General features: G+C 49.3%; 1 protein-coding gene and 1 pseudogene across 3 annotated transcripts in view; one reads left to right on the top strand and one right to left on the bottom strand.

The window, feature by feature from the left end:
• Positions 1–25,023, top strand: part of ANKRD27 (ankyrin repeat domain 27) — a 719,886-nt gene that overhangs the window by 485,276 nt on the left and 209,587 nt on the right. The window lies entirely within an intron of this gene.
• Positions 17,829–20,098, bottom strand: LOC147677806 (uncharacterized; annotated as a pseudogene).

The raw sequence follows: 25,023 nt of genomic DNA on the forward strand, positions 1-25,023 counted from the left end.
GAGGGGTTCATTGAATATCAGTATGGCTTCACTTCAATATGTTTTGATTGAAATTGAAATCTTCATAAACCATTGAATTGTTTTTCAATGTAAATGTTTTTTCAGAAATTATATTTCTCTTAAATGCACTGAATCCAAATAAGAACAAGAACAAGGGAACCCTCCTGGAGGGAGAAGCCCTATCAATTGGTGTTTTGCTTGGAGAGATTCCATTTTATGCTACTAAAAACGACATTCATTTTTTCATTTATTAGAAAACCTATAATCATTGAAGGGAGTAGATGTCAAACAATAAACATCTGTCGGAATTAGAATTGGTGGGGTACTTGGAAGAAGTAGAGAATTGTGACTAGTGAAACTTTTCATCCTTCGTAGAGGGACAGTTGTTATTTGTGAAGACAAGCAATAAAAATGTGAGACATAGAAGTAAGAAGTAACATAATTCCAATAAGAGTAGTAGTCTAAACGTGTGATTGTAAAAGTGAGACCATGGCCCTGTAAGGGTAAAGAAGAGAAACTGAAAAGGAGAGAAATCTATTTGAATTTGAACTGTAATTCAGAAAAGAGAAAAAGCACAGGGAAATAGACTTACCCTACAGCAGCAGTTTAGAGATCTCATCTATTAAACAGTACACATTTATAATCCATGTTTCTCTGCTACTTTTGTTTGTTACAAATTATGGTTTCTTCTAAATTCTGAAATAAGAACATCAATCAGGGTTGCTAAAACGTAATTACTCATCCATGAGGGTCTCAAGGCGCTGTGCGGGAGAGGAGTGTCTCCGTTGATATAACCAAAGACATAACCTTGGGTATGCACTTGCCTAATAGTTGCTTCTTTGATTAGTTCTCGAACAGCATCCGTTCATGGGATGAGGGAGTACAGTCTAGTCCAAGATGGCTCTGGATGCATGGATCTGATTCCCAGCATCTGCCATTGATTAGCAGAGAGTCACTTGCCCCACTTCAGGGTGGAAAGGAAGTGGCACATTCTTTAGAATTAAATGATAACTCCTTGGATGCATCATTGCAGGAGGGTGAACAAACTTTACAACGAAACTTTTACAACGCACTACCATTACAATGCAACCATTACAACGCAAACCATTACAACGCATTGCGCTGGGGGGCGCTCTAGGATAGGGAATAAGTTTAATTTACTATCCAACACCTTCCCTAGTGTCCACGGGGACTGGAGTTGAAATAGTAAATTAAACTTTTCACTATCCAGCACCCCAAAGCGCTATGCGTTGTAAAGGTTTGCGATGTAAAAACTGCGTTGTAAAGGCATGCGTGGTAAAAGTATGCGTTGTAACGTCATACATCCTTGCAGGAGGGCTGAGATGGCCATAGCAAGGAAACAGCAAGAATCATCTCATTGCTGATAAGATAGCCGCATTTGTTGAAGTGTGTCACTGAAGTAGCTGCTAAGATCAAGACAGTGAGAAAGGCTCCCAACAAAAGACCAGCAAAGCCAAACCTGAGTCCCATGGATGTGCGTGACCAGATGACAAACTAGCCTAGCAATGCGCTCAAATGAGTATATGTATCTAATGTTATTGTGAATAAATGTGATTAATGTTTAACGGTTCACTGGGACCCTCTTTTTGTATACTAGCGTAGCAGGGTGGCAGACCACTGCATAACCAGCCAATGAAGGAAGAAAAACAGATCCCTGTGGTTGGGGTTCAAGAGCCAGAAGAGTGGACATGATAATTAACCATAAACTGGGGTGATGCACAGAGTAAACAAGACCCCCTCCCTCCCCCCCAACAGGGGAAAATAACTGGGCCAGGTGGACTGAAGGGTGACTGTGCTGAAGAGTTGCATGCTTATTACTTAATGTGACGTTCAACTTAAAGTAAAGAGCTGCTTCATTGTGTTGATATTGAATAATTCCCTATTGGCACTAACACTCTAAGGACCACAAAATGACAGCTAAACCAGGCACGATATACTGATCCCAGTCATGGCAGTGTAAAGGAGTTGCGCTGTCAGACATACCTTTAGTCGACAAACCTTAGCAAATGGTAGGCAGAAACAAGAATGGCAAAATCCAGTAGGGAAAGGGATTTGATTATTAAGGACTTGCTCTAACATGGTGGTGCAAAGAAAAAAGAAGGGGCCACCATAAGCAACTACAGCGAAGTGATAAAGTTCACAACAGGGTGGCAACCTTGCAAACCAAGACCATAACCAGATTTTATTGCAGCAGTTATTCCTTGACATCAAAATTGGAATCAGATCCTCAAGAGGAGCTGAAGCGGAACATAAAAAGATTAATAAAGATGTTGCACAGGTAGACGCCAGAGTAAATGCAGAGTAAATGCACCTGAGAAGGTAATGGATGATCAGACAGCCAACTAAGAAGCATTCAAAGCAGGTTTACTACTTTCTAAAGAAGAATGTTTAGTATTCCAGGAGATGTCAAAATACCTAGAGAACAGATCATGCATGAACAACTTTCATATTTTTGGAGCCCCAAAGGGGTGAGAAGGATACAGATATAAAGAAACTCATCCAGTACCTCTATGAAGTGTTGCTGGGATCAGTTCTTGAATATCTGACCAATATTAATAGAGTGCATCGAGTGACGTCCTGGTCTAGGAAGACCCTATTTTCCCCTGGTTATATTGGTAAGGCTCCACCATTTTATTTACATGAAATGAATTATGGAAACATTACATGGTGGCAGACCTGTGTCCTTCAATGGAGTGGCCTTTCAAATTTTTCAAGATCTATTTCGAGTGACCTTTCAGAAATGGAACGATAATCACCAACTGACTACTTTCTTAAAATCCTGAATAGTAAGATACAGGTTGAACTATCCATTTAGAATGATATTGTCATGAAAAGGATGTGTATAGACTTCAGTATCTTTGTCAAAGGAAAGAAACTTCCTGTGGCTTGAAGTGCAACCCGAGCAGCAGGCAGATGATTCAGCTATACATCCCCAGCAGTCTAAACTAGAATGTCTTGCAGTGTGAGATGGGAGAGTTGCAACAGCACACCAAAAACTGAAGAGATTCTGGAAGGTTGGCAAAAAACAAATAGAACACCTTCAGAAAGTCTGTTTTAGTGGACAGAATAATGGGTTGGATTGGCATGAAGAATGAGCGACATGGACCTAGTTATTAGAATGGTGTGGGGAGGGGTGCTTGTTATGTCACGACCACAGAGGAAAGCCCAGGTAAGAAAGAGAGTTGGGATGGTAGAGATCTGCAAATGATAATGGGGAGGTTACTCTAAAGAGTCCCTGGGATGCATTGATAGTAGGAATTAGGAGACAAATGATAGTGGGTGCAGGCTGCTTAGGAAAATAAAGGTAATCTTGTTTAGCAGACTAAATGCACACTTGGTAGAAGTGAAGAAAACACATAGAAACGCACAATCACAGTGCATACACAGAGAGCTGATGAGCTCTGAGGTGGCACACAACAGAGGTTCACAGACCGAACTGTGTGCTGGTGAAATTGGACAGCTGTTGGCAAGCCTTCTCAGAGGAAAGTAAGTGTATTACTTCAATACAGAGATTAAAACCAGGGGCACTATATGCATTGGAGAAAGTGAACATTTGTACCGCCTCAAAGAGTTCTATGAAGAATTCTATTCCAGAGACTACAGAAGAGAAATTCCTGTATTGGGAGTGCAGCAGTCCTGTGGCAGTCAGAAACCGACCAGACGATCCCAAATGCACTGATTGTCAATGAAGAAATTCTGTAAACCGTCAAGAACCTGAAGTTTTCTGAACTGCCAGGGTGGGATGTCTTGATGGCCAGATTTTTTGAAGTGTTTGAACCGCACCTGCTCCAGATTCTTGCGAGGTTCTTTAACAAGGTAGTAGTACTAAGGTGACCACCAAACTGTGACGACTGTGTCCATCTAGTCAGTACTTAAACCAAACTTGCCTCCAACAGAGGGATCCCCCATCTAGACTGATTTTATTATTGAACACTGGTGCTACCCTGCTCACATCTATTTTGGCAATGCAAAACCCAAAAAGTAATGCCGACTCGAATACACCCCACCGAGGTCTGTTTCATAATGTGGAGACAGACGGGGAACAATACTAAGAAGTCCATTCCTTTAATCGAAGTAGGGAAAAGAGGTGGAACCATGTTGGCACACCTCTCATTTGATGCCAAGAAGGCATTGGGACTTCATGAGCGCTTCTGAGCTGGGTGCTGTTAGTGTATCCAGCACAAAGGTTGATGGGGCATTGCAATCTGATGCCCTATTAGATTTTGAGTGCAAGTCCCCTGTTTGCGCTTGAGGGCAGCTGATGCAGTACCGGACTGTGTGTCCTACTATTTCCAAAAAACTGTGGAAAGGTGGCTCTGTGTATGATATTGCCACCTACCGTGCACAGAGTCCAGGGGTTTCCCAAAAGTATACAGGGCTCAATGTAGAACCCAACAAGCTCTATTAGCGGTAGTGTGGGCTAGCACCTTAGGCCTAACACAGTGTAAGACATTTATTGTACAACAGTGATCAGTAATGACACATGACTCAAGAAGGAGATCCAGACGAATTGTAGAAAAATATACTTTGTATTTTATTTTAAGACCAAGGTCTTCGTAATAAGGTAAGTACGTTTTTAATAAAAAATATTTTCACTTGGAAAAATCGACACTTCGAAACTTTGCAGCACAGTCCAATGTTGTCCTATGGGGAAATAAATATTGTGGTTTACCAGGTAAGTACTGCACTTACAATCCCACTCTTTGGGGCCAAAAATCTGCAAGGGCCAAGTACCAAAACTGTGCAAACAGCAGCACAGGGGTGGCCGGGTGCAGAGGCCAAAATTGGAGTTCTGCCCAATGCTTTCCAGTGGAGATAAGGGATGCCAGAAGCCACGCTGCTTGCAGGTAAGTAGATCGGTTGCAGGGGCCAAACTTTAGGAGTTAGGTTAAGCACAGGGCGGGCCACAAAGCAGCACCAAACAAACACCACCAGCGGCACAGGGGTGGCCCGGTGCAGGGTGCAATTTCAAAGCCTGGCACCCGGTGCTTTTCAATAGAGATTCTTCCTTTGGCAAAGCGGCTACAGGAGTCGCACTAGAGGTTGCAGGAGGAAGACCAACGACAGCAGAGGTAAGTAGCGATGTAGGGGGTCATAAGGGCACTGTCATTCCAGCTCACTAAGGCCTAGGGACTTCGGGTGCAAGGGTGCCTTTGGATGTCGGAGTCTACTTACCGGATCCAGCCGTGGTCTGGGCGAGCCTCTGGATTCACACTGCAGGCACTGTTGTGGAGAGCAGGAGAGGTCAGCCAACACTGGTCATGAGGTCAGGATTGCCAGGGAGACTTCACTGCACAGGTGATCCACTCAGACCCTGGCCATGGAGCAGTGTCTGGTGCAGAGTGAGCAGGAGACGTGGATCCGCCGGGATCCGGAGTCCTTAGAGTAGGTTTCTTCAGAACAGGTCATCTAGAGATTGGAGTCTTTTTCGAAGGCAGCAGTCCTCCCGGAGGTCACCTGCTGCAAGACAATTTGCTGGTTCGCTGATGCTGGAGACAGGCCGGTAGGGCTGGGGTCAAGGCAGTCATAGTCTTCAGTCTTCTCAGCAGGGTTGTCTTCTTTATTCTGAGGTCGTCTTTAATATGGTTTCTAGGTTTGGAGGAGCCACCAAAATACTAAATTTAGCAGGCGTTTTAGGGGAGTAACGGGTAGGGCCAATGGGCACCTTAGTCCTGATTGGAGGGGTCTCTCCATCTTCAATATGGCGGGGACTGAAATTTGTGCTTCACCTCTCATTCCCCACCTTAGAGGTGGAATTAGTAGAGGTGGGCACACCTCCTATTCTTTTGAATTTTTCCTGCCGGTTTTCCGCCCAAATTGTGGGTGTAAACCAGGGGCTGCCATCTGCTGTTACTAGCGAAGGCTGAGGGTTGCATTACAAAGGCAGCAGGCATTTGAAGCTTCCCTCATTTACACTGGCCCATCCTGGTAGAGGAGACACCTCTGTCCAGGATGTGCATTTTTTCTGGTCCCAGGGAGCAGGGGCTTTCTAGCCAGGGGTCCAGAAACATGTCGGGTGGTGGCTGACTGCCTACAGCCAGTCAGAGACCACACCAGGTTTGGTAAGTTTTCAGGGGACACCTCTGAGGTGCCCTCTGAGTACATGGTACAATACATTTCCTGGGTCGGTACACTCATGTCCTTTGAGGACATGGCCAGTAAGATCTTGCCGGCTATCCTTGACAAATTCAGGAATGCTTTTGCCCAGACAACCAAAGAGGGGCAGAATATGTTTTGATGGCAGGCCTCAACATAGCAAATTGTTTGGGTTGTTCCAAGGGCACCAGTGAAATGAATATACGTAATGCCTTGATGCATGCAATAGGATTCTCTTGAGACATGCAGGTGTTCCTTATCGATATGCCTTTTAATGGTTCCAGGCTTCTCCTGAAAAAAGCGGTTTCGGCTGTGAAGTGCTTTATGGATAGATGCATTTAGGCTCTCTCATTAGGTTTACTTTCGCAGGTCCATCAGTTCCACCAACCGCATCAAATATTCAGAGGACAATGTCATGGTCTTGTATATAGCCAAAGGCATCTCTCAACTTGTGCAACAGCCTACAAAGCCTTTTCATGGGTGAAGAGAACACAGTCGTGATAGAGGCCGTAGACCCCACCAATGTGAGCAGTCCTCTTCTTCCTCTTCACCTGCCGCAACTGCAGAAAAGCTCCACTTCCGTGGTCATGCGCTACCAGTAGGAGGCTGAATATAATATTTATTTTCCTACTTGCCTTACATGCTATTACTTCAGATCAGTTGGTGCTTCAAAGTAAGCAACCAAATTATGCCCTCCCCTTCACATTTACTGCCCCTCATCTTCCACCTTTTTCCTATTCACACTTCAGTGAAGCATGTATTTATTCTTGCACAGGAAGTCATATCACAACTGGACAAAGGGCCTTAAAGAAGTTCCTGGAGGCCTGGGGAGGGGCACAAGGGTGACTTCTGCTGTGTGTTTTTGGTGCTCGAAACACATGGCAGTCTCACACCTGTTCTAAGTCTTTAGCTCCTGAACACCTTCCTGATGTTAATTCTTGCCTGGGCCCTTACTGCTATGGGTCTAGGGTACTGGATGCTGCCCTCTGATTTTCTGGATGAATACTTTCCATATGCCGATTCGGCAATCTCACTGACTCGTTCTTCGGTTTGTGGTTGGGGCAAACCATTACCAATTTGTGTCAGGGTCTAGCAGGAAACTAGCTAGGTGATCGTTTAGCAGACTAGCTGGGTGAGAGTAGGACAAGGCTAATTACTGGGTTTGTGTGTGGTCTCTGAAGGGAATACAAGCAAAACCGTACCAGAAGGCTGGAAGGATAGCAGGACAGAAGCTGAGGACTGAAGCAGGTTAGAACAGGCTGTGAATAGGGCACTGGAGGTCTGCAGGGAAAACACATGTACACACAACAGGAATATAAAGTAGGTAAACTATGAAATTATCACTCTGTGAGGTGAAAAGATCTTCTACAAAAGTAAGGCACACATTAATGTCACAGAGTATTGGGAGACATCCAGCAGTTCCTATGGAGAAGGTGTGCTGGGCGGTTCTCCTTGCCAAAGGTACAAGCCTTAGAATCTAACTGGCACCCTAAGAAGCAATGAAAATCAGATAACAATACAAGATAGAACAAACAGGGAACAGAATAAGGAACACCAAAACAGTAACTCGGCTCGTACAAAAGCAGGACTGGAATCAGGGTTCAGGAACAGGGCTGAAATTTTTAGAACAAGGCTAGGAAAGATCTGCACTGAAACCTGGCAAGACAGAAATATGCAGACAAACAGGAACACTGAACACAAGTAAGAGTGCAAACAGGCGACTATGAACAAAGGCTAAGACAGGAGCAGATGCAGGAAAACTAGGGAAGAAACCGATACAACAAAAAAGCACAAAAAAAGAAAATGGGGACAGGGAAACAAAGAAAGCAGTAACTAAGGCCAAGGTTGTAATAGCAGCAGCAGGAACACAGAGCACAAGGAGACTCAATAGAAGTCATTTGCAAGCCACTACACTCTGCTCTCACAGGGCTGAAGTAGCAGGAACCTCAGGGGAGGAGCACAGGTACAGGGAGAACGCCAGGTGCAAGGACTTAACCAGGTACAGGGAATCAGGGAACCACCAATGAAGGGAAGGCTGTATTGGGACCTGGAGATGGGAAGACCAAGGGAATTAGGGGACAGAAAAAGGAAATGGGAAAACCTGGAACGGAGCATGGATCAGTGCAAATATAGAGAACAGTCCGGAATGCATACATAAAGGGGTCCGAATAACCGTAAGATCCAGGAACAAATCTAGTGAACAGGAAACAACCACAGAACGTGATCTAGGAACTGTCTGAAGACAGAGAGAACTACATGGACCATAATGCATCATAGACATGGAGCAGAAACCTGTTCTAAAAGTTGAAGGAAAACTAAGTATAGTAAGTATTGATGTCCATATTGACCTATACTGATATGAAGGCAGGTTTGTAAAGGGCCCTTGTGAGTGACCTCTAGCGACAGGATGTCAAAATCCTGACAATTTGTCATTCTACACTTAGGTTTCACCTGAGACCCTTGATTATTTAAGAGGGTGATGCTAGTCATCCTGGCTCATCAGAGATGCATGTCTCCCTGTACCTTGCCGACTGGCTGCTGAAAGCTTGCTCACTGCAGTCAGTCATGGACCATCTATAGACAGTGGTCACCCATCTCTCATCTTTGGGTTTCTCCGTGAGCCAGCGTAAGTCCCATCTGCAGCCGCACAGAAGAGGCCCTTTAGTTAGGGTGTCCTGGATAGATTGGTGTTCAGTTCCTTTCTAGCCCCACAGAGAATCCAGGATATTTAGGATACAATCCCAAAGCTTCAGACTCCTTCCTGGGTTCTGTGGCTTGGCCTTACACATCCTGCTGATTCCAAGTGACTGTTGGCACATGCGGGCCTTTCAATCTGCAGTTTGCACAGCATCAGGACTGCCTTTCATACAACTTCTGCATCTTGAAGTGAGCAGCCAAGGATCTTCTGTGGTGGCTGTTGGACACCACCCTGGCTTATGGATGGCAATTCTCCATACTTCACTGTAGTGGCAGATGCAGAATCTCTGTTTTAGGGCATTCATCTGGGAGAGGATCCTTCTGGAGGTTTGGGCCATCCAATTTGCTCTGAAGACATTCCTACTATCCGCCAATGGGAAGCGGGCTTCTGTCTTTATAGATAACACATCTATCGTGCAGCATTAGGTTGAGAATCCAGTTGCCAGCAGACAATACATCCCTTGAAATGGCAGTATCTTCTAGGGATCTCCCTGACAGTAAACCATTTAGCGGGATGGCTGACTGTCAAAGTCGAAGAGCTCAGCAGATGCCATCTAGTGGGCCACAAATGGCATCTCTGTCAGGGGCTGGTGCGAGGCATCTTCACCCGGTGGAGTGTGCCTTGGTTAAATCACCACTGCTGAGAAAATACACTGCCACGAATGTTGTGTGCAAGAGTTTCTGTCCTGGGGCTCCTCGGGAGATGTGTTTCACCTGCAGTGCAGTGGGACATCTTTTTTCTGTACTTCTTTCCTCCTCTGCCTCCCTAGCCTCTCCTGCCACTTTAGCCTCTCCTGCCCCAAGTTTTAAAGTAGATTAAGACAGGCTGGGTATATGCCATCCTGATTACTCCAGACTAGACCAGTAGAGTGTTGAACCCTGAGATGATGTTGTATGATTTATGGGCCTCTTTCTGCATGCATGTTAAGTTAACATGGCTTATTAAGAGTTTAAACGCCATTTTTCCTTTTTGCCGCTTTTGCACACGGCACTGCTTTTGCTGAGTTAGCTTTCACGAAGGTCTATGTATAAGAAAAGGTTTGTTTTTCTAATTTCTAGACATACATTGTGCCCTCAGTCTGTACAGTGAGTGCTGAGCCGCCAAGGTCATCATAACGTGCGAGCCTGTTTATCGGTGTGTCCTTACACATTCTAGACACAACATTTTGGCAGCTGCAAGCCGAGTAGGGTTCTGGTGCCTTTATCATAGCACACTGGCCAGAATTGAACACACTTGGAAGATTCGAGGCATGCAGAGAGACTAACTGGTCCTGATGTAATTTACACTTACTGAGCGGACAGGTAAATGGGGTCCCCCTAAAAAAACTCTAGAGACCTTCTATAGTTTTATAATACATAGTTCCTAGATAGGGAGGGTGCTTTAAATAGGCGCTTTTATCACCTGTTTGCTCTATCATTATAATAGGATTCCTCCTTTTGTATTTTATTGAATTGTAACCATGCTGACCGTATTATTATTAATCATATGTATGCTTATGTTAATTAAAATACTGCGCTTGACATCACGTTGTTAAAATAAACATTTTAACCTTATCGTGTCTCTATTTTATTCCTGTTGTGGACTGGTATGAATGTATAACAAAAGAGTGTTCTCACTTCCCACCATTCCTGAGATGGTCCTAAGTCGCATGTTCTAGGTTGTCTAATCATTCAATCAATAACATTTACAGAGCGTGCTACTCACCCGCCAGGGTCTCAAGGCGCTGGGGGGGGGGGGAGAGAATGCCGCTACTGCTCGAAAAGCCAGGTCTTGAGGTGCTTCCTGAAGGAGAGATGGTCCTGGGTGTGTCGCAGGTGGGTGGGGAGGGTGTTCCAAGTCTTTGCCGCCAGGTAGGAAAAGGATCTTCCTCCGGTGGTGGCTCTGCGGGTCCGTGGGACAGTGGCGAGGGCGAGGCTGGCGGAGCGGAGCTGGTGGGTTGGCGTGTAAACGAGAGGCGGTTGTTGAGGTATTCGGGGCCTAAGTCGTGGAGAGCCTTGTGTGCGTGGGTGAGGAGTCTGAACGTGATCCTCTTGCTGACTGGGAGCCAGTGCAGGTCTCTCGTGGGTGGAGATGTGGCTGTGTCGGGGGATGTCCAGGACAAGTCGTGCTGATGTGTTCTGGATGCGCTGGAGTCTTTTCTGTAGTTTGGCAGTGGTCCCAGCATAGAGGGCGTTCCCGTAGTTCAGACGGCTGGTGACCAGGGCCTGGGTGACCGTTTTCCTGGTTCTAGTGGGGATCCAGCGGAAGATCTTACGGAGCATGCAGAGAGTGTTGAAGCAGGAGGAAGTCACAGCGTTGACTTGTCTGGCCATCGTGAGGGAGGAGTCAAGGATGAAGCCCAGATTGCGTGCGTGGTCCGTGGGTTTGGGTGGGGGGCCCAGGGCAGGGGGCCACCAGGAGTCGTCCCAGGCGGAGATGGATGGGCCGAGGATGAGGACTTCCGTCTTGTCAGAGTTCAGCTTCAGGCAGCTGAGCTTCATCCAGTCCGCGATGTCTTTCATGCCGTACTGGAAGTTGGCTTTGGCCGAGGCGGAGGCGGGGTCGTTGGTGAGGGAGAGGATCAGTTGGGTGTCGTCAGCGTAGGAGATGATGTTGAGGTTGTGCTTGCGTGCGATGGCTGCGAGGGGGCTCATGTAGACATTGAAGAGGGTGGGGCTAAGTAAGGAGCCTTGAGGTACGCCGCAGATGATCTTGGTGGCTTCTGCGAGGAAGGGCGGGAGACAGACTCTTTGGGTTCTGTCGGAGAGGAAGGAGGTGATCCAATCCAGGGCCTTTCCTTGGATCCCGGCGTGGTGGAGGCGGATTGTCAGGGTGCGGTGGCAGACCGTGTCGAATGCAGGCGAAAGGTCGAGGAGGATGAGGGCAGCGGTTTCTCCGTTGTCAAGCAGGGTCCTGATGTCATCGGTGGCTGCGATGAGGGCAGTCTCGGTGCTGTGGTTCGCTCGGAATCCGGACTGCGATGGGTCGAGGGAGCCGTTTGTCTCAAGGAAGGCTGTCAGCTGTTTGTTGACGGTTTTCTCAATGACTTTTGCTGGGAAGGGGAGGAGCGAGATGGGACGGAAGTTCTTGAGGTCTGTGGGGTCTGCGGTGGGTTTCTTCAGGAGGGCGTTGATCTCTGCATGCTTCCAGCTCTCCGGGAAGGTGGCGGATGCGAAGGAGTTGTTGATGATGTCCCGGAGTTTGGATGCGATGATGGAAGTCGGCTTTGTTGAAGATGTGGTGTGGGCAGGGATCGGCTGGGGAGCCCGAGTGGATGGTGTTCATCGTGTGGGTGGTGTCTTCCGTGCTGACCTGGGTCCAGGCTCATAGGGTGGTGGTGGGGGCGTAGGTTCGGTGGCAGGGTAAGAGTTCTGAGCGCCGAAGCTGTCGTGTATGTGGACGATATTACGGTGGAAAAAAGTGGCGAGAGAGTTGCAGAGGTCTTGCGATGACGTGATGTCGTTGTTGCTGGGGTTGGAGAGCTCTTTCCCGATGTTGAAGAGTTCCTTGCTGTTATGGGCGTTATTGTCCAGTCGTTCTCTGAATGCTGTCCTTTTGGTGGTGCGGATCAGCTGGTGGTGTTTGCGGGTGGCGTTCTTGAGGGCTATCATGTTTTCCGATGACTGGTTGTGGCGCCAGGTTTTCTCGAGGGCACGGCAGGTTTTCTTGGATTCTTTGAGGTTGCGACTTTCTTGCTGTCGTGGTTGCTTGGAGTGTTCTTCAGTGGAGCAAGGGCATCTGCGCAGTCGGAGATCCACTGTGTGAGGTTGCGGGCTGCCTCGTTGGGGTCCGTAGTGTTGGTGGGAGAATTTTGGCTCAGGGAGGTGGTGAGTTGGTCGGTGGTGATCTTGCTCCAGCATCGTCGGGGGGTTTGTTGTGGGCGGTGGTGGGTCGTTGTTTTCCTGACGTTGAAGTGTACGCAGCTGTGGTCGGTCCAGTGGAGCTCAGTGGTGTGGCTGAAGGAGATGTGGTTGCTGGAGGAGAAGACGGGGTTGAGTGTGTGGCCGGCGTAGTGGGTGGGGGTGTTGACCAGTTGCTTGAGTCCGAGGGTGGCGAGGTTGTCTAGTAGGGTGGTGGTGTTGTTGTCCTTGTCGTTCTCCAGGTGGGAATTGAGGTCTCCTAGGAGGATGTAGTCGGGGGAGGCGATGGCGAGCGGGCTGATGAAGTCTGCAATGGCTTCGCTGAAATGTGAGAGAGGTCCCGGGGGTCTGTAAATGAGGGTCCCTCTGAGGGTGGTCTTGGGGTCGGTGTGTATCCGGAAGTGAAGCTGATCCGCGCCGGTGAGGGTGTCGTTGGTGTTGGTCGTGATGAGGATGGTTTTTCTGTGGGCAATGGCGATGCCTCCTCCGGTTCGGTTGACGCGGGCCCTCTGGATGATCTTGTAGCCGTCCGGGATGGCTATGGCGATGTCGGGGGCTGAGGTGGCGTTCATCCAGGTTTCCGTGAGGAAGGCGACGTCCAGTGTTGTTTTGTCCAGGCGGTCCCAGAGTTCGACGGCGTGTTTGTGGGCGGAGCGGGTGTTGAGTAGGATGCACTTGAGGTGGGTGTTGTTGGCGGTTGTTCTGGCTTGCGCGGTGCAGGACCGAGTGCAGGTGAAGTGGCAGGCGTGGCAGGTGAAGGCTCCGTGGGTGCATTTCGGGGTGGCTTGGTAGCAGGCTGGCTGTCGGCCGGTGTTGAGTGTGTGGAGGGTGGCAGTGTCGTATCTCCGTCGGGTTGGCTGGCTCCGGCGAGGTCCAGGGGTTCTGGCGCTGGGCACGGTCCAGGCGTAGACGGGCTTGCCTCCATCGGTGCGCCCGCTGCGCGTACGCGCGGTCCCCGCCATATATGGCGAAGTGGGAAGGAGGAGCAGCTGGGAGGCAGGAGCGGGGTGGCGAATGGGGAACGGGAGGAAGGAAGGGGGCGGGGCCACAGGGGAGCAGCGGCGGGGAGCAGGGGGGAGACAAGGGTGGGAAAACAGTCACGGGGGAAGCGGCGAGGGGGCAAGCCTGAGTGCAGAGGCCCAAGAAGCAGCAATGGCGGGAAAACAAACACGGGGGAAGCGGCGAGGGGGCAAGCCTGAGGGCGGAAGCCCAAGAAGCAGCAACAGCACACAGGGGAGAAGGCAGCAGGAGTGGCGGCGAATAGAGGCAACAGCGGTGACCAGGGCACACGGGGGCCGTGCGGTGAGTGGAGTGACCTGGTCAAGAGTCGGGGCATTGGTTTCTTTGCTATAGGACGAAGAGCTAATGTGACACTGATTGCTAGTCTGGTAGGGGATTGTGGGTACTAAGGTGAGTTTTGGCAAACCCTAATTCACTGAGGTCCTAAGTCTTTGTGCACAGTTCTGTGTTTGCGCAGAATCCCTGTAACATGGCGCCGCCAACGAGTGTGGTCTTATTGTGAGACACTCGAGTAGTGCTTATATCGGTCTACGACCCCCTCACTATTGTTTCCGGTTGACGGTAGTGACGGATAAATAACCTACCTATAGTAACATAGGTTTATTCAAGCTTGATCTAATTAAAACGGTTTTCTGTTTGAATTACTACCCAGTTATTGTGAGAAGTTGGCCTGATATATGATGTTTCCAATTCTGGAACCACCTTGTATCAGTCCAAACAACCCTTATGGTGTCTGGTTGTAAGTCAACCTTATTAGACAAGCTATCCTAATGGTAGCATGGACTAAGCAGCCTTAAAGGCTTAACTCAAGAGGTCATGTTAAGCGAGCTGTTTTACCACATACAATCCTGTAATATCAAATGAAAGGACACCACACAAGTATATATTATAAAAATATATGTGTTTATTTCTAAAATAATCCCCAGTACTCTTTATGAGCAAAGGGGCACAAGCGTTAAATCAAAAGCACAGTATAACATATGAAAGTTGCACAATTATGGATGAGGGCGGGTGGCCACTCAAACCATATATTAAGAAAGTGGTATAAGAGATACCAATCGAACAGTGGTTAGGCCTAGGGCCTAGGGAATCGCTGGGAGCAGTCGGTACTAGCAATGCTGAAGTCGGGAAAAGCCCGCGGGATTCGGGTGCAGCGCTTAAAGTGCGGCTTGCACCAATGCAATGTCAATGGTGCGTAAAAGTTGCAAAGTTACTGTAAAAGGAGACTTCCACTTAACCTACAAGGATGAAACTTGAGACACATACACTAGAGGTGTGTACCAGTGTGGGAACACCGGCGTTGTTGAGTTACCTCACCCACAGGAAGCGGTGCATAGGGTCGAAGTTGTGTCGGGTTTCGTCACGCAGGTTGCTGGTGCTTGAAGCTGAAGATGCTGCAGGCGATAGGAAGGAGAAGTGTCCGGTGTGATCCAAGGGCGGATCAGAGTCGTAGAGTACCTGAAAGCAGAGGGAACAGAGTCTGGGTCACTCAGCAGTGACCAGGGTGGAACCAGGACGGAACCAGGCAATGTCGGGCGCAATCAGGTGGTTGTCGAGGAGCTTCTCTCCGCTGTCACGTGGGCTCTGGGGCATCTGCGACATCCAGGAGCAGGTCACGATCTGTCCCACGCAGGCTCTCGCCGTCGGCGCAGTCGGCTTCAAGATTGGAGCAAACAACACTTGGCAAAAGCAATCCACGCAGGACTGGAAGATTGCTTCTCACTCAGACCAGGAGGGTCAGAGCAGGTGCTCCTTTTCAGAGGAGCGGGTGCAAGTCTGGAGCAACCAGAATCGCAAGTTGTATTTAGGTTTTTGCCGGCACAGGGGCCACAAGCCAGCTGGCAAGTGACTGGGCCAACGCGTCGAGCCAAAGAAAGCAGAAAGGCCCCACGCAGCACTCGTCGAGTGTAGAGGGGTGAGCTTCGGTGCAAGAGTGGCTCAGGGTTGGGGCTTCTCAAACCCCGGTGTACAGCTTCGAGGGTCACTCGTGGGCTGCACAGTCAGCGTCTCGTGGCCTTTTCAGGATGGCGTGCCCCACGCTTCCGGTCGCCTCCACGGGTCTCAGCTCTGCAGGGACTGTGGATCCGGCTGTAAGAAGGCAGGCAAGCTTGATCTCGTCGATCTCTGTCGCTCGAGTTCCGGCGGGAACTGCAACAAAGCAAGGGTCGAGGTGCTGGATGGTGCCTGTTTGCACGGGGTGGTCACTCCTTGACCACAAGGGATATTCTTCAGTCTTCTACGTTGAGTAGGATGTCGAAGGGTCCAGAGTTTCGTTTCAAATGTTTCATCAGGATAATCTGAGTGCGTTGGCACTGCTCCCATTCTTATACCAATCTAGGGGGCTGGATATCCTGCTAGTTCCCCTCCTATGGGTGGGACCCAGGAAGGGGGTGGTTACACCCCTTTCCCTTTGTCCAGGTCGCACTGGAGCTGGGGCTGGTGTGCCCCAGAACCGGTTTGACCGGATTATGCAAGGGGAAGCCTTGTGCTCCCCAGGCAGTGTCTGGTTTCTTTCAAACCTCCCTGCTACAATCCACTATCTCCTGTCTGGGGTGGTGTGACACCTCCCTGTGACAGGAAAGCCTTTGTCCAGGCCTCCTCTGCTGAGTTTCGGTCAGCAGCAGGAGGTCAGACATGTGTCTGTGGCAGAAGCATCCATTTTGTGGATCTGAGGCTCTTTTAAAAATCAACCGCGTTTTAGCAAAGTAACATGTCCTAACCCTCTAGAGGGGTGGAATGCTATCCCCGTCGACAGGACTGTCGAGGGGATAGTATTCCAAATCGTATGACACATAACACAACATGTTTTGATAAAGCCAAACTAAAGTTACAATATAACCGCAAGGATTATAATGCACTTAATAGTATATGGTTTGGCATTATCCCGGAACAGCTAAGGGAATTGGTCCCGACAGCTGCAGACAGGCTCAGCTCATGCTAGAGCCCCATTTCACATTAAACCACGCATTCTGCCTCCAGGATTGTTAAGGCCTGCCATAGGAGTGACTTATAGGTTTATATGTGTCCAGTTAGGTTTAGATATAGCCTAGGCATACTATATCTAAGCAAGGGGTGTTTACACCACCTTGCCCCAGCTGAGTGATTAGCCAGTTGTGTCAATTTTGGATAGCCAGCCAGGGGTGGCAAAAGATATGCTGCAGCCCCTGGTAGGCCTTGGATGCACCTATGCCCTGGGCACCTATAGTGCTCTGTACAGGGGCTGATAAGGTGACCCAAGCCAATTTAGTTATGCACCTAGGGTACATGGAATCCATTTTAGAGAGAGAGCAGATAGCCTGGGGCCCTGATTAGCAGGGAACCAGGCCAACTAAGTCGAAAACCAGCTAAACACAAGGCAAAAAAGATCTGGGGTAACCATAGTCAGGTAGCCACCTTCCTACATAACCCCCCCCCCCCCCCCCCCAAACGAAAGGAGATAAGGCTATCCTTGGCCAGGTAAGCCTATATTGCCTGAGTGGCCATATAAGGAAGTACCTGCACTAGCATGAGTACCCCCTGTCTCATGGTCTACTAAGCAGTCCCTCACCCTTGGGGTATTAGAGGCTCTCCACCATAGGGAATCACTACCTTGGGTGTGTTTTTGCAAGTTAGGAGGCTGGTTTGGATATGGAGTATTGAAGTGAGGCTCCACTAATTTAGGGCTCAGCTTCCTCCAATTATCTTCCACCATGTATGCCTTCCTCTCTTCAACTGAGTTGCACTGTGCTCTCAGGGTCAACCTCTGGCTGCCTACAGCTGGAGGCTGGGTCCCTTGTTTTGGCTTACTGGAGGGACAGTTCAGGTTTGGGCCCTTTGGGTCCCAGGTTTGGCTGTGCCCAACAGAATCCCTCTGTGGGAGGTCCCTAACTACTTTTAAGGGGGCTCCCTCAGGAGTTTTTAAAGTTTTCACCTGGCTAGGGCTGCTAGCTTCGGTGCCCCTAATCTGTTGATGGGGGTGCTTTATTTGACAGGGGGCCCTCTGGGTCTCACTGTCCTTCTTGTCCCCTGCAGCCCTGGGCTGACTAAGGCAAGGTTGAGAGGGGCAGGTTACCTGCTCCAGACTGGGTCCCACCTAAGAAGGGTCCACTGCCATCAGAGGCTCTGTCAGGCCAGGCCTAACAACCTCTGGGACAGTTCCTTCATCAGGGGTAAGATCAGTTCCCTGAGGAGGCTGATCCTGTCCTAATGTCTGGTGAGGGGGAGATTTCTCTTCCTCCTCCATGCTCTCAATTTGTGTGGAGTGATCCATCATTTCAGGCTTCACAACACATATGTCAGTTTGAGTTTGGGCTGTGGCCATCGCAGCCCCACCAACCTTTTCAGGAGGAGACTTGGTTTGGGTGTGAGCTGTTATCTTAACAGTTCTGCTATTCTGTTCAGGAAGGGAGTTAGCTAAAGATGGGGCTGAGAGTTGCTCAGCCCTACCAACCTTTTCAGGAAGGACATCTTGGATTGGGGCTGTAGCTGTCACAGCCCCACTAACCTTTCCAGTGGCATTTACCATTTTAGAATAGATTTCCTGTTCAACCTCAGCCCAGGCTGAGATTTCTAAATCATTGCCAAGTAGGCAGTCTACAGGCAGGTTTGGTGACACTGCCACTCTCTTTGGGCCAGTGACACCTCCCCAGCTGAGACTTACTACTGCCATGGGATGATTTGTTTGGATTCCATCAATGTTTGTTACCTGGTATGTGGCACCAGGTAAAAGTTGCTTAGAGGGGACTATACAGTCAGCCACCATGGTGATGCTAGCCCCTGTGTCTCTAAAAGCTTCAACTTTCAAACCATTGATGATGGGTTCTTGTCTATATTTGCTCAATGTATTTGGGCAATCAGAGAAGTTGGCAAACCCCATGCCAGTCTCATAAACAAGATCATTTGGGGATGGGGACCTGGATAGGCCAGGGTCTACCTGGGCTCCAAAAGTAAACCCACCCAGATTCCTGGGTGTGCTCCCACTTCCTGGGGGATTACTGCTGACAGTAACAGGAGGTGTTGGAGCTGGCTTTGGAGGGATATTCTCTTTATTGCCATTCTTGGGACAACAGCTGTCTGTTTTGTAATGCCCAACCTGTTTACAGGCATGACAATAAGGTGTTTTCTGAGTTGAAGAAGTGTCTTGGGACCCACCCCCATCCTTGGAGTTTTGGGGCCCTGGGGAAGTCTTTTCTTTACTTTTATCCCCACCCTTATCTTGAGGCTTGGTAGACTCCTTCTGGTTATTGTCCTGATTCTTAGGCCTAATCCTGGTTCTGACCCATTTATCTGCCCTCTTTCCCAATTCTTGGGGAGAGGTCAAATCTGAGTCCACCAGGTGCTGGTGTAAGAGCTGGTTCTGACAATTACTTAGGATCTGCTCCCTCATAATCAAATTATACAATCCTGTAAAGTCATGTACTTTGCTGCCATGTAGCCAACCCTCCAGAGCCTTAGTTGCACAATCTACAAAATCAGTCCAGTCCTGTGTCTGTGTCTTCTGGATGTCTCTGAACTTTAACCTGTATTGTTCAGTGGTTAAGCCAAACCCATCTATCAGAGCACTCTTCAGGACTTTGTAGTTTTTAGCATCCTCATGTCTGACAGTGAGGAGCTTGTCCCTCCCTTTCTCAGAAAAGGAGTACCATAAGATTGCTGCCCACTGTTCTTCAGGAACCTGCTGTACCATGCAGGCTCTCCCAAGAGCAGTTATCCACTTGTGGATGTCATCCCCTTCTGTGTAGGGGGGCACAATCTTTGTCAGGTTTCTAGTATTATAGGACCTGTCTTTCTCTCTAGGAGTTATGTTGCTGCCACCAGTGGCATCTAAGCCACACATTTTCTGTTCCCTTGCTAAAGCAAGTTTAGCTTGGGCCAGGGCTAACTCTTCCCTCTCTATCTGGAGTTCTACAGCCCTCATCCTGGCCTTATGCTCTCTTCTCTGGGGGGAAGTCATTCCCCTTTGAGAGGTTCTTGAGACACTAGAAATGTGAGACTCCCTGGAAGGGGATCTCACTCTTCTATTGCCTGAAGGAAATATGGTGTATGGTCTGGGGAGGTGCTGGCCCTCTCCATTCCCATGTAGGTCCAAGTTGGCCTGGTTAACCCTACCAACATGTACCTGGTTACCCTGCTGATCCTGATCCTCAGGCTCATCTACTTCTGAGCCCTCCTCCTCCTCCTCTTCTTCCTCTTCTGGAGTTGTCTCATTCTCAGGGGGGTTCACTCCATCTCCTAAATCTAAGGGAGCTGCACTCGCCTTATCTAAGTCATCCTGTTCCAGGATGGCTATCAGGGAAGGAATGGTGGGGTGTCTACCCCTTTTTAGCCCTCTTGCAATGCACAAGGCACTCAAGTCTTTGTGGCTAAGTTTGTCATAGCTGGAAGTTGCCTTGGTAAGGTCAACTGTCACAGGGGCAGAGCCTGAAGCTCTTACTGTGTCAGACATGACTGCTAGTGAGGTGCAAGTGGTGCACTTACCTACACTAAGTGTTTTCCTACTGTACCTTGCTAGTGAGTTGTAGTCAGGGTGTGCTAATCCCTTTAATCTACAACTACTAAGTTCAGTAGAACTTAAATATGCTAAGCTTTTGATTTATATGTACCTAAGGTACTTGATGTGATCTTTCAATTTGATAAAAAGATTGCAATGGTAAAACGACAGCAAGCTCAAATCCGCACCGCTGCTCACCAATGTGAGAAGTTGGCCTGATATATGATGTTTCCAATTCTGGAACCACCTTGTATCAGTCCAAACAACCCTTATGGTGTCTGGTTGTAAGTCAACCTTATTAGACAAGCTATCCTAATGGTAGCATGGACTAAGCAGCCTTAAAGGCTTAACTCAAGAGGTCGTGTTAAGCGAGCTGTTTTACCACATACAATCCTGTAATATCAAATGAAAGGACACCACACGAGTATTATATTATAAAAATATATGTGTTTATTTCTAAAATAATCCCCAGTACTCTTTATGAGCAAAGGGGCACAAGCGTTAATTCAAAAGCACAGTATAACATATGAAAGTTGCACAATTATGGATGAGGGCGGGTGGCCACTCAAACCATATATTAAGAAAGTGGTATAAGAGATACCAATCAAACAGTGGTTAGGCCTAGGGCCTAGGGAATCGCTGGGAGCAGTCGGTACTAGCAATGCTGAAGTCGGGAAAAGCCCGCGGGATTCGGGTGCAGCGCTTAAAGCGCGGCTTGCACCAATGCAATGTCAATGGTGCGTAAAAGTTGCAAAGTTACTGTAAAAGGAGACTTCCGCTTAACCTACAAGGATGAAACTTGAGACACATACACTAGAGGTGTGTACCAGTGTGGGAACACCGGCGTTGTTGAGTTACCTCACCCACAGGAAGCGGGTGCATAGGGTCGAAGTTGTGTCGGGTTTCGTCACGCAGGTTGCTGGTGCTTGAAGCTGAAGATGCTGCAGGCGATAGGAAGGAGAAGTGTCCGGTGTGATCCAAGGGCGGATCACAGTCGTAGAGTACCTGAAAGCAGAGGGAACAGAGTCTGGGTCACTCAGCAGTGACCAGGGTGGAACCAGGACGGAACCAGGCAATGTCGGGCGCAATCAGGTGGTTGTCGAGGAGCTTCTCTCCGCTGTCACGTGGGCTCTGGGGCATCTGCGACGTCCAGGAGCAGGTCACGATCTGTCCCACGCAGGCTCTCGCCGTCGGCGCAGTCGGCTTCAAGATTGGAGCAAACAACACTTGGCAAAAGCAATCCACGCAGGACTGGAAGATTGCTTCTCACTCGGACCAGGAGGGTTAGAGCAGGTGCTCCTTTTCAGAGGAGCGGGTGCAAGTCTGGAGCAACCAGAATCGCAAGTTGTATTTAGGTTTTCGCCGGCACAGGGGCCACAAGCCAGCTGGCAAGTGACCGGGCCAATGCGTCGACCCAAAGAAAGCAGAAGGGCCCCACGCAGCACTCGTCGAGTGTAGAGGGGTGAGCTTCGGTGCAAGAGTGGCTCAGGGTTGGGGCTTCTCAAACCCCGGTGTACAGCTTCGAGGGTCACTCGTGGGCTGCACAGTCAGCGTCTCGTGGCCTTTTCAAGATGGCGTGCCCCACGCTTCCGGTCGCCTCCACGGGTCTCAGCTCTGCAGGGACTGTGGATCGGGCTGTAAGAAGGCAGGCAAGCTTGATCTCGTCGATCTCTGTCGCTCGAGTTCCGGCGGGAACTGCAACAAAGCAAGGGTCGAGGTGCTGGATGGTGCCTGTTTGCACAGGGTGGTCACTCCTTGACCACAAGGGAGATTCTTCAGTGTTCTACGTTGAGTAGGATGTCGAAGGGTCCAGAGTTTTGTTTCAAATGTTTCATCAGGATAATCTGAGTGCGTTGGCACTGCTCCCATTCTTATACCAATCTAGGGGGCTGGATATCCTGCTAGGTCCCCTCCTATGGGTGGGACCCAGGAAGGGGGTGGTTACACCCCTTTCCCTTTGTCCAGGTCGCACTGGAGCTGGGGCTGGTGTGCCCCAGAACCGGTTTGACCGGATTATGCAAGGGGAAGCCTTGTGCTCCCCAGGCAGTGTCTGGTTTCTTTCAAACCTCCCTGCTACAATCCACTATCTCCTGTCTGGGGTGGTGTGACACCTCCCTGCGACAGGAAAGCCTTTGTCCAGGCCTCCTCTGCTGAGTTTCGGTCAGCAGCAGGAGGTCAGACATGTGTCTGTGGTAGAAGCATCCATTTTGTGGATCTGAGGCTCTTTTAAAAATCAACCGCGTTTTAGCAAAGTAACATGTCTTCACCCTCTAGAGGGGTGGAATGCTATCCCCGTCGACAGGACTGTCGAGGGGATAGTATTCCAAATCGTATGACACATAACACAACATGTTTTGATAAAGCCAAACCAAAGTTACAATATAACCGCGAGGATTATAATGCACTTAATAGTATATGGTTTGGCATTATCCCGGAACAGCTAAGGGAATTGGTCCCGACAGCTGCAGACAGGCTCAGCTCATGCTAGAGCCCCATTTCACATTAAACCACGCATTCTGCCTCCAGGATTGTTAAGGCCTGCCATAGGAGTGACTTATAGGTTTATATGTGTCCAGTTAGGTTTAGATATAGGCATACTATATCTAAGCAAGGGGTGTTTACACCAGCTTGCCCCAGCTGAGTGATCAGCCAGTTGTGTCAATTTTGGATAGCCAGCCAGGGGTGGCAAAAGATATGCTGCAGCCCCTGGTAGGCCTTGGATGCACCTATGCCCTGGGCACCTATAGTGCTCTGTACAGGGGCTGATAAGGTGACCCAAGCCAATTTAGTTATGCACCTAGGGTACATGGAATCTATTTTACAGAGAGAGCAGATAGCCTGGGGCCCTGATTAGCAGGGAACCAGGCCAACTAAGTCGAAAACCAGCTAAACACAAGGCAAAAAAAATCTGGGGTAACCATAGTCAGGTAGCCACCTTCCTACAGTTATGCCTTTTCATATTGCATTGTACTTCACTATTACGGTTTCTATATGGCTGCGGTTGACTTCCCAGCACACAGTCTTGTTGCTGTGCGTAATCATTTGCAGGAATACCTCGTTTCTATGGAGGGACAGGCAGTGGTTTTTAGGTCTCGCCTGTCGATGCGCATGCGCATCGAGCAAGCGAGACTATAGGGGCTCATCGACTCTTTATCTAACTTGCAAGGAATCGTGGCGATTCCTTGCAGTGCCCGTGACTTTTAAGGTCAATGCGCATGCGCATTAAGCTTATGCGCATGCGCATTGACCTTAAAAGCGCGTGCGCGTGCACGTCCGTCTCCTAACAACACACACACACCCTCTCCCCCGCTCCGCCCCCTCCCGCCGTGTCGCATTTCTCTTTCTCCTCCCCCTCCCCTCTCTTCCTTCCGTCTAACGCCGTGTCGCACCTCTCCCCTCTCCGCCCCCTCCCCGCTCCGCCCCTTCCCTCCGTGTCGCATTTCTCCTCTCCCCTCTCCGCCCCCTCCCCTGCCCGCCGTGTTATTTGTTTATTTTACCCGCCGTGTCTCTGCTGCTTCCCCCTGTCCTGTCTCTCCTCCTCTCTCTCTCTATACCCTCCCCCTCCTCCCCACCACTCCCATCAAGTCCCTCTGGCCCTTCCCTCCTCCCCGGACCCCTCCTCCCCTGCCCCCTCCACCCTTTCTTGTTCTGTCAGGAAGTGAAACGTATTGTAAAGTCGGCAGCTGCCCAAGAAGCCACGTCCTAAATGCAATGTTGATGTCTTGCACAACGTGCAGTGTGGTTGTGTGAGAACGGTCAGACAAGATGAAATGAGGGTTCAAAGCCAGTAATGTGGGATAACTGAAGGCCTGTCTATCTCTTGACAGTGGCCAGTCTGGTTTCAACCCTCACAGACTTAAGTCCTATCTCTTGACAGAGGCCAGTCTCTCTTTAACCCTCACAGACTGAAGTCCTATCTCTTGACAGAGGCCAGTTTCTCTTTAACCCTCACAGACGGAAGTCCTATCTCTTGACAGAGGCCATTCTCGCTTAAACCCTCACATTAAGTCCTCTCTATCGGCAGAGGTCAGTTTGGTTTTAATCTTAACAAACTGAATTCCTATCAGGAGTGGGGTTTGCTCCGACGCTTCCTCGAGAGTCGTCTCTTTTCTGTCTCTCCCTTAGCCCACAGGGAGTCAGTTGTGTCTCTCGCACTCTTTCAGGGTCCACTCTCCATCGGCCCATGGCGGACGCTCTCGTTCTCCCCCGGGAGTCTCGGTCCCTCCCTCATCAACCTACACCAGTCTCACCCGCAGGGAAGCGGTTGTAGTTTTGTCTCTCTCTGAGAGCTGTTTCGGTCTCTCAGGGAGTGCACGCCTGTCTCCCCGCCGGCAGGCCCTCGCCTCCCGCGCGGTCTCTGCCTGCCTCTCCCTTTTTGCCCCTTCCTGTAATTTCTTTCCGTCCCTCTCCCGCCGCCCGCCCATGTGCCTCTGCCTCCTACAACCCTGTGACGGGGAATGGACATATCAATTGGTTAACCTCACTAATGCATGCCCAGCATGCATGCAAGTGGTGAACGTTTGCGCCTGTGCCAAGGACAGCACATTGCTTGTTTTAAACCACAAGCCTTTCGGTTACGCCATGTATGTTCTTGTTATTTGTTAAGGAGACAAATATAAACCACCACTGAACTTAAGCACTCAAATCACGGCAGCTGTAATGTTACTATGCCACTTAAATACTTTATAACAAACTTCAAGGAGTGCAACCAAAATACGCAACCGGCATTGTAAGTTAATATACAAAATAAAAACAATTGGAAAAACACCCTCAACCCCTCACCCTCACTCACTCACCCTCAACCCCTCACCCTCAACCCCTCACTCACCCTCACTCAACCACCCTCAACCTCCCTCACCCTCACTCACCCTCACCCACCC

The sequence above is a fragment of the Lissotriton vulgaris genome, chromosome 12, assembly GCF_964263255.1.
Source record: "Lissotriton vulgaris chromosome 12, aLisVul1.2, whole genome shotgun sequence".
Lineage (NCBI taxonomy): Eukaryota > Metazoa > Chordata > Amphibia > Caudata > Salamandridae > Lissotriton > Lissotriton vulgaris.